Genomic DNA, 14715 nt, shown 5'->3' with positions numbered 1-14715 from the left:
GGGTGCGGGCACCCTCCCGCCCCCGGCCGCGGCGGGAGCCTTTCCGGCCTCGGGCCAGCCCGCGGCGGGCTCGCACGGGCGGAGAGCCGAAACCGGCTCCGCCGGGATGGACGCGGCGCGGGGCCCGAGCCCCGTCCCGTCGCGTCGTGTCGCTTCCAAGGGACGGGGCTTCGCAAACTGGAGTTTGAGGGTTGCCAGCGCGGCACGGTGACCGCCGCGGGGGGAGGCGGGTTTAGCCCTTCAAAAAGGAGCGGAGGCAGAAAAAACAAAAAGGCTCGGGGGAAGGGAAGGGTGCGGAGCCCGGGTTTTCCTGCCGCTCTCCCCCTGTGCCCCCCCCGACGTGCCTCGCTCCCTCCCCCGCGGGACAAGGTGCCGCTGCAGGAGAGCCCTGGTCTCTCCGCCCTTTGGGAAATAAAGTTTAATTCCCGGGGAGGTACAAGCACTAAAGCCAAGGAGCCGCAATGGGTGCGGAGCGGGGGGGTTGTGCTACCCTGCCCCTAAAATGGGTTTATTTGGCTTTTACTATAGGACGCTTGTGTGGCTTTTTTTTTTTTTTTTTTTTTTTAAATATTTTCCTCTGTTTAAGAGGAGAGGGCAGGCCCGGACCCCGCTCCCTCCCGGCAGGGACCAGGGCCAGCGGCCGGGGTTGTTTTCGGCACGAGCCTGGCAACTCCCCAGCGCAGAACCGAAGGAACCCCCCGAAGGAACGTGGTGCCGGTTTTAATGAGGAGCGGGCTGGGTCCAGCTCCCCGGGGAGCTGCATCCCCCCCGCCTCGGGGGCTGCAAAACGTTGGCAGCTCCCTTGGCAGTTGCTTATTTAAAAAGCAAACCAGGCTTCCGCAGCGTGTCCCAGGGCAGCTGCCTTCTCCCTTTGAAGCTTTGTTTTTACTATTTACAGGGCGAGCTTTTTTTTTTTTTTAGTTATTTTATTTTTTTAAATTAAATGAAAGCTGAGGTCTTGCTTAATAACGTGACTCTGGGCCATCCAAAAGGTAGTTGTAAGACCGGCGCTACGGCTGCCTGCCCCTTTTATACACTGGAACCCCACGGATGGCTCCTTATTTTGGGAGGACTTAACATTTCCCAGCACAGAGGAAAATTTTATACAGGGGCAGGGGAAAAACCTCTTTGACTGTGTTCCTGGAGACACTTTAGGACTAAAAAAAAAAAAAAAAAAAGCCAACAAAACCTTGAAGTGACCCATGATGCTTTAGTTGGCAGCAACCCCCCTTCCTGCCGATGTGGGATGGGTGCTGGGTGTTCTCCTCATCTTTGGTGCCTTAAAACAGCTCCCCAAACCTCCCATGGGCCCTTTCAAAAAAAGGTTCCTAAAATGAAGTGCATGGAAATCCCGAAGGGGGGGGGGGGGGAAGATGTAAAAAGGTAATAAATAAGGTGCTGGCACATTTTTTTTTAAATTATTTTACTTTTTTCCCAGTGTGCTACATGTGGAAATACAGAAATTATTTTTGTTTTGGAGATGCTGAAATATATTTTGTTGTAAGAGATGATCTAGTTTGGAAATGCTTCGTGTTGTAAATAAAACCGAGGTGGGGGCGGGAAAATCCACCAAGCAAATCTGTATTATTTATCACTTCGAATCTCAGTGTGTGGCTTTTTTGGTTGGCGCTTTTTTTTTTTTTTTTTAATTTGATTTATTTTGGGTTCGTTCTGTGAAACTCAAATAACATAAATCTGTGTCGCCGTCTCGTGGCTCCCGTCCGTGAAGCGTTGCTGTTGACTGGCGGGTTCCAGCCGCCAGAGCCGTGTCTGTCTCCGATTTTTCTCTTGTTGCCCATTGAACGTAATGGGAAAAATAACACAATAAAAGTCTCGTTTGTCTCACTGTGGTGCCCCGGTGTCTTTTGAAGGGTGGAGAGGAGTTGGAGGTGTCTTTGGAACTTTTAAAGGGAGTTTTGGAGGTGATGGGGGAGTGGGCAGCGCTGATTTGGGAGAAATCCATCTCCCTGGGCTTTGGGCCAGGAACCAGCTGGCTGGGGAAAGATTTGGAATTAGTGGGTTAGTTTGTTTGTTTGTTTTTTAATTTTAAAAATGATGTTATTTAAAAAATTTTATTTTCTAAAAAAAATCTCTTTATTTCTCTGTGCACGTAATTGCAATGAGCTCGGTGTTGCAGGAGGGAGGGGACGGCAGCGTCCCCTGTGTCACCTCTGCCAGCCCCTGGGGCGCGTGGGGAGTTCAGAGATGGGACTGGGGGGGTGAAGGTGCCGGTGCGAGATAGAAACTGCCCCCCCCCCCCCCGTGAGCAGTTCCTTCTGCCTGGTCTTTGTTTGGTGTCTTTTTGGACCGCTTGCAATACAATTAATTACAACTAAATTAAATCCAAAGAGGTTCTAGTTATCTTTCACACAGTATTTTTTTTTAAATTTCGTTCAAAATCCCCTCTGGCGCAGGTCTGGGAGGTCAGACAGGCGCATCCCGATCGCCCTTTTACCCAAAACTCGCGGAACTGAGAGAAAAGTGGGGCACCCTGAGTCAAGCCGGGGGTCGGAGCCCGGGGCCGCGCGATCCCCCGGGACCAGCGGCTGCGCGAAATCCTGATGGGAAGCTGCGACGCATTGGAGACATCAGGAACCGGCTGCTGGATTTAGCAAAGGTTTTATTCGGATTTAGGGAAAGCTGCAGGATCTGCAGCACCACGGGAACGGGTACGGAGAAAATGAAGCCGGAGAAATCCAAGTTGGAAGGGAAGGCTGATCCGCGGGTGCAAATTTTGGGAGGAGGTGTTTGGAAACACCGAATGGGTTACCGCGGCTGTGCGTGATGGATAAATCCTTCCTGCGGAGCGTCCGCTCGCTGCCGGCGGCGGAGGGGTCCAACATCCCCAGGCTGATGCTGCTGGAAAGCCCGTGCCTTGATTCACCCTTTAATTGTACCTTGAAATTCAAAAGCAAACAAATACCAAACGGCTTCACGGAATAGAAACTGCCCCTGAACTGATTTCAGGGACTTTGAAACAGCGGTGGCGATTGCCTCGTTAGCAAAGGAGCAATCGCTTTGCTTCGACGAGACCGAAATGCTGTATTATCCCCTGCAAAGGCAAACAGTCCCACCGCGTTAACACTGAAATGACGTGTAAAACGTCAGAGCCAAGCAGGCGGAGAACAAAACAGCCTCTTCCCATCGTAAGCTATTAAATACCCCGAAATAGCTTTGTTTTCCTTGTCGTATTTTATTACAAATAAACACTGGAGAATCCACGAGCCAGCAAAACCGAGACGCAGCGTCAGGCGTGGGGGGCCGCGCTCTGCCTTTGCCCCAAACCCGCTGACTCGTGCCTACGTTCTGAAATGATTCATTTAGCCCTTTTCTAATTCACCGCGTTTGCCCTTCGGGGTGACTCACGCGAGCGGTGGGAACGCGGCTGGGAAGGGGAGGCTGCGGGGTTCCTCCTTCAGGTACCTCTTGGTGGAACTGCTGAAAATAAGAAAACGGGGGGAGAGAAAACTTCTAAAAGCGCCGTATGGATGGGGATCGGGGGCTCGTAGCGCGGTGGGAGGTTATGTCCCGGCGCGGTCCCGTTCCGCTCTCCCTTTTTACCTGTACCGCTTGGTGTTGATGAGCCAGTGCACAAAGTCCTTGGCCTTCATCTTGTCCAGGTAGCGGGTGAAGTCGCTGGTGAAGGTCCCTTCCGAGTGTCGCTTGACGTTGGACGCGAAGCTTCGGGCGCTGCGGGATTCGTACGACTGCCACCTGCTCGGAGGGACGGATGGGGGGAGAAAAGGCGGTTTAATGCGGACCACGGCATTCTGCACCCTCCCTGCAGGAGTGCCCGGAGCAGGGGTTGTGTCACGTAAAGTCCTTTACTGCACGCAACATCCTCCAGAAGAGCTGTAATAACCCGTAATAATAATTTTCAGTTTTGGGGGGTTCGGCCGAGCCTGGCCAGGGTTGTTCCCCACATCAAATATACGCCACATCCTACCCCGTATTATTTGCCCCACGTCTGGCTCGGCTGCGGTGGGTTCACACCTCCGCCCTGGTCCCCGCTTGCGGCTCCTGGCGGGAGCGTGGTGCGGCCCCAAGGTTTAGATCAGCCCCTCCCGTTCCAGAGCGGAGAGCCCACGCCGGGGTCCCCCCCTTTCACAAACTGACCCCGGCGGGAGGACCCCAAAGAGTTTTCCTCCCACGCGGCTGCCGGTGCGGAGCGGAGCTCAGCACCGTGCCCACAGGGTGGCCCCGTCCCGGCTCTGCCGCGCCACGTCCCCGCGCAGCCCATCTCTGGTCTGACACGGCCGAGAAATCCTGGGGGGCGGATGGGCATGGCAGTGTCCCTGCGTGGGCTAGCGGCAAGCCAGGAGCGAGTTTGTCTGGATAAGCACAAAAGAAACGGGCACGTCGCGAGAGCCCCGGCGCAGGGAGAGCCGGCAGCAGCGGTAACCGGGAGGGCTGCGCCGCTCTGACAGCCCCTGCCCGCGCCGGCCGTCTCCCCGGGCCGGCTCCGCCAGCGCCGCGTACCTGGATGCGTCATCCAAGTCCTTGGGGCCCATCTGCCACCCCGCCGGGATCAGCGCGGCAAACACCAGCCCAGAGAGGTACAGCCACCGGATGACCCGCATTTGTCTTTCTGGAGAAGGCAGAAGCCAAGACAGAAATGTCCGGGGCTGCGATCACCGCTGCCCCCAGCCCGCGCGGCAGCCCCGGCAGCGTGGCACGGGGCAGATCCAGCATGAGACAACCTCCTCGGTTGGCTTTGGCAGCGTTTTGATGGGCGCATGTGAAAACCGCGTCCTCACAATTACCTATCGGCACGTCTGCTGTGGCTGAGGTGCAGGCGCACAGCCGCAGGAGCGGGTCTGCGTAATCCCAGGATACGACCCATAGCTCTAAACTTTGCCGCGAATCTCCCCCTTTCTATCTAGCAGCAATATTTCTGCCTTGAGCTTATCAACCAGGCTGCTGCAGAGCTCTCCCGACCCTTCGCTGCTCGGAAAAGCGCCGTTCAGAAGGGCTGATCAATTAGAGGTTTACATCTCTTATCTCTGCTGGACGCCTTGGCAGTTCAGGGGGAGTAAAATGCCAACCCCCACCCTCCATTTGCTGCAAATCAGGCTTTTGGTTGCCTGTCACCAAGCACGTTCGTTACTCTGGTGTAATTCCCTCGTAAATTGGTAGTAAAGAAGGGAGGAAAAGGCACTTACCTTCTGCAAAGACAACTGTTCCCCTAAAAGTAAGATCCTATTTTCCTCCTTCAAGCTGGTTGTGGCTAAACTCTACTCCTTACCAGTGCTTTTAAGCTTGTTAGCAGGATGCTAAAAGCTGACGGGTAGGTCATCGGTACTCCTCTTTTCAGTTGGATGGGTCATTATGAATCATTACAGGATTTTTTAAGTGGGGCTGTTGCAAAAAATATAGTTGTTGCCATATTCTTCAGCTTACGCCTTCAGCGAGGATGATTTTTTTTGTTGTTGTTGCTGTTTCTCTCATCTTTTCTATTTTTTTCCACTTCTTGGACCGAAGGAATGACCTATCGGTTTCCTGCTTGCAGGTGAAATGGCCCCTTATTGCCACAGCACATCTTGCGTGGAGAAATGATTTCTCTGCCCTTTCAAACACCTTTGGTTTGAGTTTGAAAACATTAAGAAAAAAGGAAAAGCGAAAATGCAAAGGAGGCGTTTGGGTACCCAAGCACTTGCTGCTGCTTTCTGCAGTGTAAAATTTGTGTTACAGCTCATCGGCTGGACAGGCACCACTTTTGATCCAAGCCTGGTTTTGTCCCCCAAGGCCAGATCTGAAATTGGGGCCGTTCACCACCATTTCTTCGATTCGGGGCTGACAGGAGGCACCACGGGTGGCTGCGGATCTGGGTCAGTGCTTTTCCCCATGGGACATCCAGCCCAGGAGCTGGAGGAACATCTGGAACTCATCAGGCCAAGGACAATAGTTTTGCGGGGGTGTCTCCTGGGAACTGGGCTCATTTTTGTAAATCCTTGAGCCCAGTGAAGGAAAAATGGCTTGAGAAGAGCAAAACTGAGAGTAGCCCTAAAGAAGGAGAGGGTGCTGACAGCTCCGGGTGGACCTGGAGCAGAGCCCTCAGCTCCCTGAAGATGCTGCGAGGTCAGATGAGCTTTTGAGGACTGTTTATTTGGAGGACCGATGGCAGGATGTATTTCTGGGGCAGTTTTGAGATATTTGGGGAGCTCTTGGCTAAGGAATGTCTACAGTTCAGTGCTTGGGGGACTAAATGTGCCCTTTTCACAGGTGCGCGGCCAATGGGCAGAGAAAAGCAAATCTTGAGAAGCTGGGCCATGTTTCTCCCTCGCCCAACACCAGGCACCAGAAGAGACGAGGGCTCCAACTCCCGATGTCTCCACCACCTACTGTCCTTTCCTCCTGGGACCTTTCTTCTTGCAGTTGGGTAATTATTATTATTAGTCTACCAAAGAGATTTCTGTAATTATTGTCACTGTCAAAATATGGCTGGTGCTCAGGGGACACTCATCTTGAAGAGCCTTTTAATTAGGGCCAACAATGGCCTTACGAGAAAACCTGACATCAGAGGAGGAAGGTAGGAGATTAATTAGCTCAACCTTCGGAGGAGAGGTCCAGATCTCCTACCCATCACTTGGAGGGGATATTTATTAATGCCACCAAATTAGCTCACGATGACACTGCGTGCGATGTCCCCCCGGCCCAGGAAGGCACACGAGCTATCCGCAGCGGTGGGGGGTCAGGAGAAGAGAAACTCAGCTCAGCCAGCGCAGTGTGTGTGTCGTGTTGCTTCTTGGTTTTCCTAATGGTGGCTCCCAGTATCAGAGTAGGCTGGAGAAATGTCCTACAGGACACTTTCTCCACTGTCCACGGGTGATTTTCAGTGGCCCCTTGGGAGGCGACGGACTCCCCTTTCCAAGTGTCCTCTGTGGTCTTCCCCTTCCCACCTGGGCTGAGTTGCTGGTGGGTCTCCCACCCTGGGGGACAGCACCGTGGGGGCATGGTCCTGTGTTTTACTATGCACATGCAGATCTGGATTTTGTCCCGTTTTAGGACTTGGAGAGGTTTTTATGGACAGCAGGTGGCAGCCTTCCTCTGCCCGTCCTTCCTCTGCCCGTCCTTCCTCTGCCCGTCCTTCCCCTGCCCGTCCTTCCCCTGCCCATCCTTCTGCTGCCCGTCCTTCCTCTGCCCATCCTTCTTCTGCCCATCCTTCCTCTGCCCGTCCTTCCTCTGCCCGTCCTTCCCCTGCCCATCCTTCTGCTGCCCGTCCTTCCTCTGCCCATCCTTCCTCTGCCCATCCTTCCTCTGCCCGTCCTTCCTCTGCCCATCCTTCCTCTGCCCGTCCTTCCTCTGCCCGTCCTTCCGCTGCCCGTCCTTCCTCTGCCCATCCTTCCTCTGCCCGTCCTTCCTCTGCCTGTCCTTCCCCTGCTCGTCCTTCCTCTGCCCATCCTTCCTCTGCCCATCCTTCCTCTGCCCATCCTTCCTCTGCCCGTCCTTCCCCTGCCCATCCTTCTGCTGCCCGTCCTTCCTCTGCCCATCCTTCCTCTGCCTGTCCTTCCCCTGCCTGTCCTTCCCCTGCTCGTCCTTCCTCTGCCCATCCTTCCTCTGCCCGTCCTTCCTCTGCCCATCCTTCCTCTGCCCGTCCTTCCTCTGCCCGTCCTTCCCCTGCCCGTCCTTCTGCTGCCCGTCCTTCCTCTGCCCATCCTTCCTCTGCCCATCCTTCCTCTGCCCGTCCTTCCTCTGCTCGTTCTTCCTCTGCCCGTCCTTCCTCTGCCCATCCTTCCGCTGCCCATCCTTCCTCTGCCCGTCCTTCCTCTGCCCGTCCTTCCTCTGCCCATCCTTCCTCTGCCCATCCTTCCTCTGCCTGTCCTTCCTCTGCCCGTCCTTCCCCTGCCCGTCCTTCCGCTGCCCGTCCTTCCTCTGCCCGTCCTTCCTCTGCCCATCCTTCCTCTGCCCGTCCTTCCTCTGCCCATCCTTCTGCTGCCCGTCCTTCCTCTGCCCGTCCTTCCTCTGCCCGTCCTTCCCCTGCCCATCCTTCTGCTGCCCGTCCTTCCTCTGCCCGTCCTTCCTCTGCCCATCCTTCCTCTGCCCGTCCTTCCTCTGCCCATCCTTCCCCTGCCCGTCCTTTCTCTGCCCGTCCTTCCTCTGCCCGTCCTTCCTCTGCCCGTCCTTCCCCTGCCCATCCTTCCTCTGCCCGTCCTTCCCCTGCCCGTCCTTCTGCTGCCCATCCTTCCCCTGCCCGTCCTTCCCCTGCCCATCCTTTCTCTGCCCGTCCTTCCTCTGCCCGTCCTTCCTCTGCCTGTCCTTCCTCTGCCCGTCCTTCCTCTGCCCGTCCTTCCCCTGCCCGTCCTTTCTCTGCCCGTCCTTCCTCTGCCCGTCCTTCCTCTGCCCGTCCTTCCCCTGCCCATCCTTCCTCTGCCCGTCCTTCCCCTGCCCGTCCTTCTGCTGCCCGTCCTTCCTCTGCCCATCCTTCCCCTGCCCATCCTTCCTCTGCCCGTCCTTCTGCTGCCCGTCCTTCCTCTGCCCGTCCTTCCTCTGCCCGTCCTTCTGCTGCCCGTCCTTCCCCTGCCCATCCTTCCCCTGCCCATCCTTCCTCTGCCCGTCCTTCTGCTGCCCATCCTTCCTCTGCCTGCCCTTCTGCTGCCCGTCCTTCCTCTGCCCGTCCTTCCCCTGCCCGTCCTTTCTCTGCCCGTCCTTCCTCTGCCCGTCCTTCCTCTGCCCGTCCTTCCCCTGCCCATCCTTCCTCTGCCCGTCCTTCCCCTGCCCGTCCTTCTGCTGCCCGTCCTTCCTCTGCCCGTCCTTCCCCTGCCCATCCTTCTGCTGCCCGTCCTTCTGCTGCCCGTCCTTCCTCTGCCCGTCCTTCCCCTGCCCATCCTTCCTCTGCCCGTCCTTCCCCTGCCCATCCTTCTGCTGCCCGTCCTTCCTCTGCCCATCCTTCCCCTGCCCATCCTTCCTCTGCCCGTCCTTCTGCTGCCCGTCCTTCCTCTGCCTGCCCTTCTGCTGCCCGTCCTTCCCCTGCCCATCCTTCCTCTGCCTGCCCTTCAGCTGCCTCGCAGCCTCCTCCTCATCGCTCGGGGGCTCCCAAAACACCACGTCTGTCGCCGCATGGACCAAAGAGATGTGTCGTCCCTCCCTTTGGGGACGGGAGGCCCCAGGCTGGGGGATGGCGTCAGTGGCAGCATGGTGGGGCCACAGCCCGGCTGGGTTGGGTTTGGTTCAAATCCTTGCTCTGCGTCTTTGGAGAAGCACCTTTGAGGACATGTGAGCATCCCGCGCTGATGGAGCGTGGACCCAAGTTGATAAGCGAAAACTCCTGGACTGTACCCCATGTCCACCAGCCCTCGGAACAAACTCATCCACACCCCATCCAGCCTTCGCTGCATTTTGCCATTAGGTTCCCCCGGGACTGGCTGTGTGGCCGACCTGCCCGCCCCCGTCGGTCCTGGGGTCTCTGCAAGCACGGGGAGAGGCGGGAGGAGCCAGGCGGCTCTGATGGGGATGGTGGGATGTGGCCTTGCTGGGCTGTCCAAAATCAGGCTGGAAAGAAGATGAGTTTATGCGTAAGCCCGCTCTTCAGTTGTAAGACGAGACCTGCTGAGCCTCATTCTGCCGCCGGCCAGCTCCTGCTCTGGGGCTCGATTTCCCTGCCTGGTGCGCCGGGGTCAGGCTGGCGTGCTTTGGTACCTTGATGCCTCCATGCACAACCACAAAGTCACCTGAGATACATCAAACTGCTCCAATACTACTGTCCTGTAGTTGCAGGTGCCGTCAAACCCAGTGATGGTTAATTTTGGAGGGATGTAAATGGAGGATGCGAGCTAGGAGGAATAAAGGCTTTGACTTCACCTTCTTGCATCTTCTTTGTTTCCCACACGGCTGCACGTCAGATCTAATCCAGCTCAAGAGAGCAGGGGACGGAAAAAACCCTGCATGTCCCCCCACATGGGAAAACCCTGTGTGTCCCCCCCAACCACAGTGCAGAGCCTGGTGGCCCATGAATCAGTGCTCTCCACTCCCGTTTTCCCCATGGCTGAGGGTGTTGTGGCCTCCCCGCTGCCCACCACGACTGGAGGCAATTTTATACCAGTGGCTTCTGCCAAGGCATAACTGGGCAAAGAGAGACCTTCTCGGGTCAGCGGTTTAACCGAAACGCCTCCTCCAGGGTGATGCTGAGTGCGTGGTTTCGGTTTCAGCATCTCTGGGGCTTTTTTTCTGTGTTTTGCTTTAAGATCAAAGGGAGGGCCGTTAAAGAAAGATATTCTGCGTTCCCAGCAAGGTATTCTGGCAGCTCTGAAGGGACGTGGATTATTTTCCTGCCTCTTTTCCCCTTTGTGCATGCTTTTTTAGGCAGGAAACAGGATCTGCCTTTGATGCTGCAGAGTCGAGGGCACACAGCCTCTGCTTGTGGCTGACCCTCGATGCCAGGGACGGAAGAGCGTGGTGGGACGCAGAGATGGTGCCCAGCTACATGGCAGGCTGTGACGAGCTCACTGGGAGCCATGAGCCCTTAAGAATCGGGGTCAATGCCATGTAGCCCTTCCCAAAATCAAGCTCAGGCTTTATCTACCCCATGGTGGATCTGCAGTTTGGATGAGTTTATCACTTTTTCCCCTTTGCTGTTAATAGAGCAGAAGAAAACTGGGTGAGATGCCGCTTGCCCCCAGCTCCCGTGGCTCTCCTGGCCCCCAGTACCGTTCATAAGCACTAATCGTCCATAATACACCACGGCAAGGAAAGCCGTTGGGTGCCGCATCCGAGGGAGTGCTTCCCACGCGGGAAATCTGAATGTGAGCCTGGAGACCCGGGACACGTTTTGTTAACGGGTGTTTGGAGACGAAACCAGCTTGCACTTGCGCTGGGCTGGGAGGTGGGAGAGCTAATGGGCAAAACGCACTGGGGCCGCGCGTGCGGCGCTCGCGTGTGGGATCTGGGGACCTGGTGGGTGTCCAGCTGTGGTGACGCTGCCGCAGGAGCGTCCCTGCTCCTGCTCATCAGTGGGAGCTGCTGGGCGCTGGGGGTCACACGAAGGTCAAATCCGAGGCTCTGCCCTTGTACCGGGCTTAACTAAACTAGCGCGTTTCACCTCCTTTGGCTCAGGCCCCAGCAGGCGGAGCGGGGTGCGGGACACCTGGCTGAGCCCTCGCCGCCGCCGAAGCCCCTCGAGGGTCCCCAGCCCCGCCAGCCCTCCTGCGGCCCCCCGCGGCCGCCCCCCGCTCCCCGCGGCGCTCTGCGGGGGCTTCCTTCTTGCTTTCGGAGCCGAGCGGTGGGTGCGCCGGGCCGGCTCCGTCCCTCGGGGCACCCTGGCCCCGCACCAAGAGGTTGCTGGTTTGTGCTGGGGCCCTGCGGGAGCTGAACCGGGGCAGCTCTGGGCGAGCGAAGCCGGGAGCGTGTGTGGAAATCCTGGGGCGATGCCCACGGGTGGCTGCGGGAAGCTTCGGCTCAACACGGCAGTGGTTATGTGCTGCAGCCTGCCAAAGTCCCGATTTGGGGTTAGGGTGGTTTTTTTAATGACTCTTCTTTATTTGAGACAAAGGCAGATGGTGGTTAATGGTTTATTTCTGCTAAATGTCCCTTTGGCTTTGAAACACGGAAAACTTTGTCAGATTTGTTCTTTTTACCTGCCTCTTCTTCCTGCCCGTAATGCTATAAAAATCTTATAGACCCTAATGAGACGAGTTACCATCGTGCACGGGCTAAAAAGTCCCCAGCAGAGTCTGGAGCAAACGTGGCAGAGGTTTTAACGTCACCCTCTTGATTTCTATGGGCTCGTAGCAGGCTTGCGTGCGATTAAATAACCCTTAACTCTTCAGCGTTGCAAAAAATCCCCTAGTAGAGACCTTGGCTGGCTGCTTGCGATGGCTTTTAGTTCGGCAGCAATCATTGGTAACAGGCTGATGAAACCTGATCAAGCTATAAATCAAAACTTCCTTGCATTCAAATGCAACAATTAATCCTGGGTGTGTTGGTGCAATTAGATGACAAATTATGCCTCAAGATTCACTTGCTTGTTTATATCGAGAAGCCGTACCTGCTCGGCCAGGGCCGTTTGGCTGCGGTTTTCAATCTACCCCAGGGGATGTCAAGTGATAAAGTGGGGGAGTTGCACCCTGCTGCAGCTGCAGAATTTGGACCCTTTGGCCTCAGCTCCTTCACCTGGAGCCTGGAGGTTTGTCTGCCCGCTTGCCCCGACTGTTTTCAGCAAATCTGGGTTTTCTGAGCCCTCCTTTCTCCAAGACACCTGTGCAGAATTTATTTGTGCACTCTCCAGCCTCGCACAGCCTGGGGTGGGGGCTGCCTTCAGACCTGCGGCTCCCTTGCCCGGCGGGACAAGGTCCTTGCAGTAGAGGGTCCCTGCTCTGACCTCTCTGGGCTAGTTTTGAGACCGCAGGGCCGGTGCTGAGCAGCGACGACACGAGCTGAAAAGCCAGCAGCTAATCTGCGGCTGGGTGTTTGCTCCAGATGATCTTGGTGCCACGGGATGTCAGCCGGACAGACGGCCTTGCAGCGTGCCCGGGCGCGATGCACTCTGCGGTGGGGAAGGGTCCTATTAATGCAGCCAGACCCTGTTTTGCTCGAACCACTGAAAAGTTGGGGTGGCTGCTGGAGATGAGGTGTGTTCTTCAGGTACATTGTTTTTTTCCATGAAAAAATGAGTATTCGGGGGCTGAATGGTACGGAAGGGGTGAGTAAACTCAAGCACAGGCTCTCACGCTTGCAGGGGTGCTGCCTGCAGAGAGGGAGGTTAACGTTAACCTGTTAACAAGGTTCAGCTGTGGTTTTAGCGCAAAATCCAAAGCCAAATCCTACCGCAGACAATGCGTCGAAAATCCGGGACAAAGACGTATAGATAAAAAACCTGCTGATGTCACTAGTGCTAGTAGGTGCTTATTTACACACTCAACTTAAAAGAAGGTTTTATCCATTGATTAACAGTTCTCACGGGATTTCTTTGTGAAACAGCAATAGATGTTTTCTTATCTACTTGGAATAAAATAAGCTGATAGCATTTTATATCCCTTCCCCTTACGATGGTGATTGGTGCTGATAATAGCTATCGTAATTCCTATGGACTCTGCTCTGTAAGTGGGGGACAGTTGGCTGTTTGGATAAGTAGCTTAAAAATACGGAATTTTTTAAAAGAGAGGAGAAAGGGCTCGTTTTCTCTGCCTGATGCTGCTTTGGCAGGAAAACAGCTGCTCTGGCACCAAATAAATACAGCTCCTGGGAATGACGGAAAAACCCCAACTGTTAAAAGCTGAAAGAATTGTTGAGGAAGGGGAATTGGTATTTCTTTATTTGTGGCTTTTTAAAAAGGCAAATTGTGTAGGACATTTTAAACTCATTTTCATCCATTTTTTTCCAGGCTGCACAAGAGGGCATTATATCAACCTGCAGCTGCACCTTGCTCGTGGGCAAAAGAGCTCTTGCTGTCTTGCCAAACGGGATTAATGTCAAGCTGGCAGAGAAGGGCCTGTATCCTGGAGGACACATGCCAGAGGATTTACTTTGTTGGTTAGTGGTTAATTTTTAGGGGTTGTTTCTGAGCTGAACCAGCTCCCCGAGCTCGTGCCCAGCCCCGCAGTTCGGCTGCATGGGAAGGGCTCTCGAGGACTCGTCCTCCCTTGCTCCTGTGCATCCTGACGCGGGTTGGAAGCAATGAGCTTGGACGTCTTGTTTGGGAGTAAACCAGACCAAACCCTGGGAGCTCGGACAGTTCAGAGGCCTCCACTGGGCTGTGGCTTAACAAAGCTGTGTTTAATCCCATCCTTGATCGCTAAGTCCTTGCATTCTCCTTGCTCTCCGTGGCTGTGCCTGGGAAACCCTCCCGGCTCCGGAGCTGACCTTTCCCAACAAAGCACCTTTGTCAGGCAGACCTCAGGGCTACAGGGTTGATTTTTTATTTTCCCTTCTTCACTCATTACTCTTTTTTTTTTTTTTTTTATTGATGTCACCGCCCAGCAGCACAAGGATCCATTATATGAGCCGCCGTTGGACTTTGCTTGTTTGCAGGAGAGTGATTAAGACCAAACGGGCAGAGCGGCGGGCTGGATCCTGGAAAGCGGAGGCCGAAAGTTTGAGCAAGAGGAAACTTGGCAGCAGAAACGCAGCCCTGCTCCAGCCGGCGCGGAGCCCGTGGTCCCCACGTGCCAGGGAGGGAGGGAACCTTCTTCTCACATGGGGTGCTGTGGCTGATCCGTGGGGAAGGGTGGATGGAAGCAAGAGAGGGTTTTTTCCCCGCAGGTGGACCTGTTCTGGTGAGGGTTTTCGTGGTCCCCTGTTTGTTCTCCACGGAGCATCCCAGCAGAGGGCAGCAAGAGATGCCCTGGGCACCCATCACTCTCCCATGGGTGCTGCTCCAGAGCACCCATGCTTGGCGCCAGGGCAGGCTGGCCCCTGTACCCTTCTGGCCCCCCACCTTGGCGCACTGAAGAGGCGTTTTTGGGGCTGTAGGAGGGTTTTGAGGTGGGAACAGAGGCACCATGCAGATCTGCTCTTGCCCTCCCTGGTCTCTGGACATCTTCTGCCCTTCTCCTTAACCGCGTGGCTTATCTGGGGGCAACACTCACCTTGCCCTGTATTTCCGCGGCTCATGGTGCTGCATCTCCCCATGTCTGCCCACGCACACGGCAGGGTCCTGGTGCACTGCGGGGATGCTGGAGCAAGGACCAAGCCTGGCAGCTCGTCCCAGTGGTACTCATCGCCAGCGGGTGCTGCAGCCCGACCCAACGTGCTGCTGCGTTCAACCCCAAATCAGGCATGATC

Source organism: Phaethon aethereus, assembly GCF_964289735.1.
Source record: "Phaethon aethereus genome assembly, chromosome: 29".
Lineage (NCBI taxonomy): Eukaryota > Metazoa > Chordata > Aves > Phaethontiformes > Phaethontidae > Phaethon > Phaethon aethereus.
Note: the sequence above shows the minus strand (reverse complement) of the source record.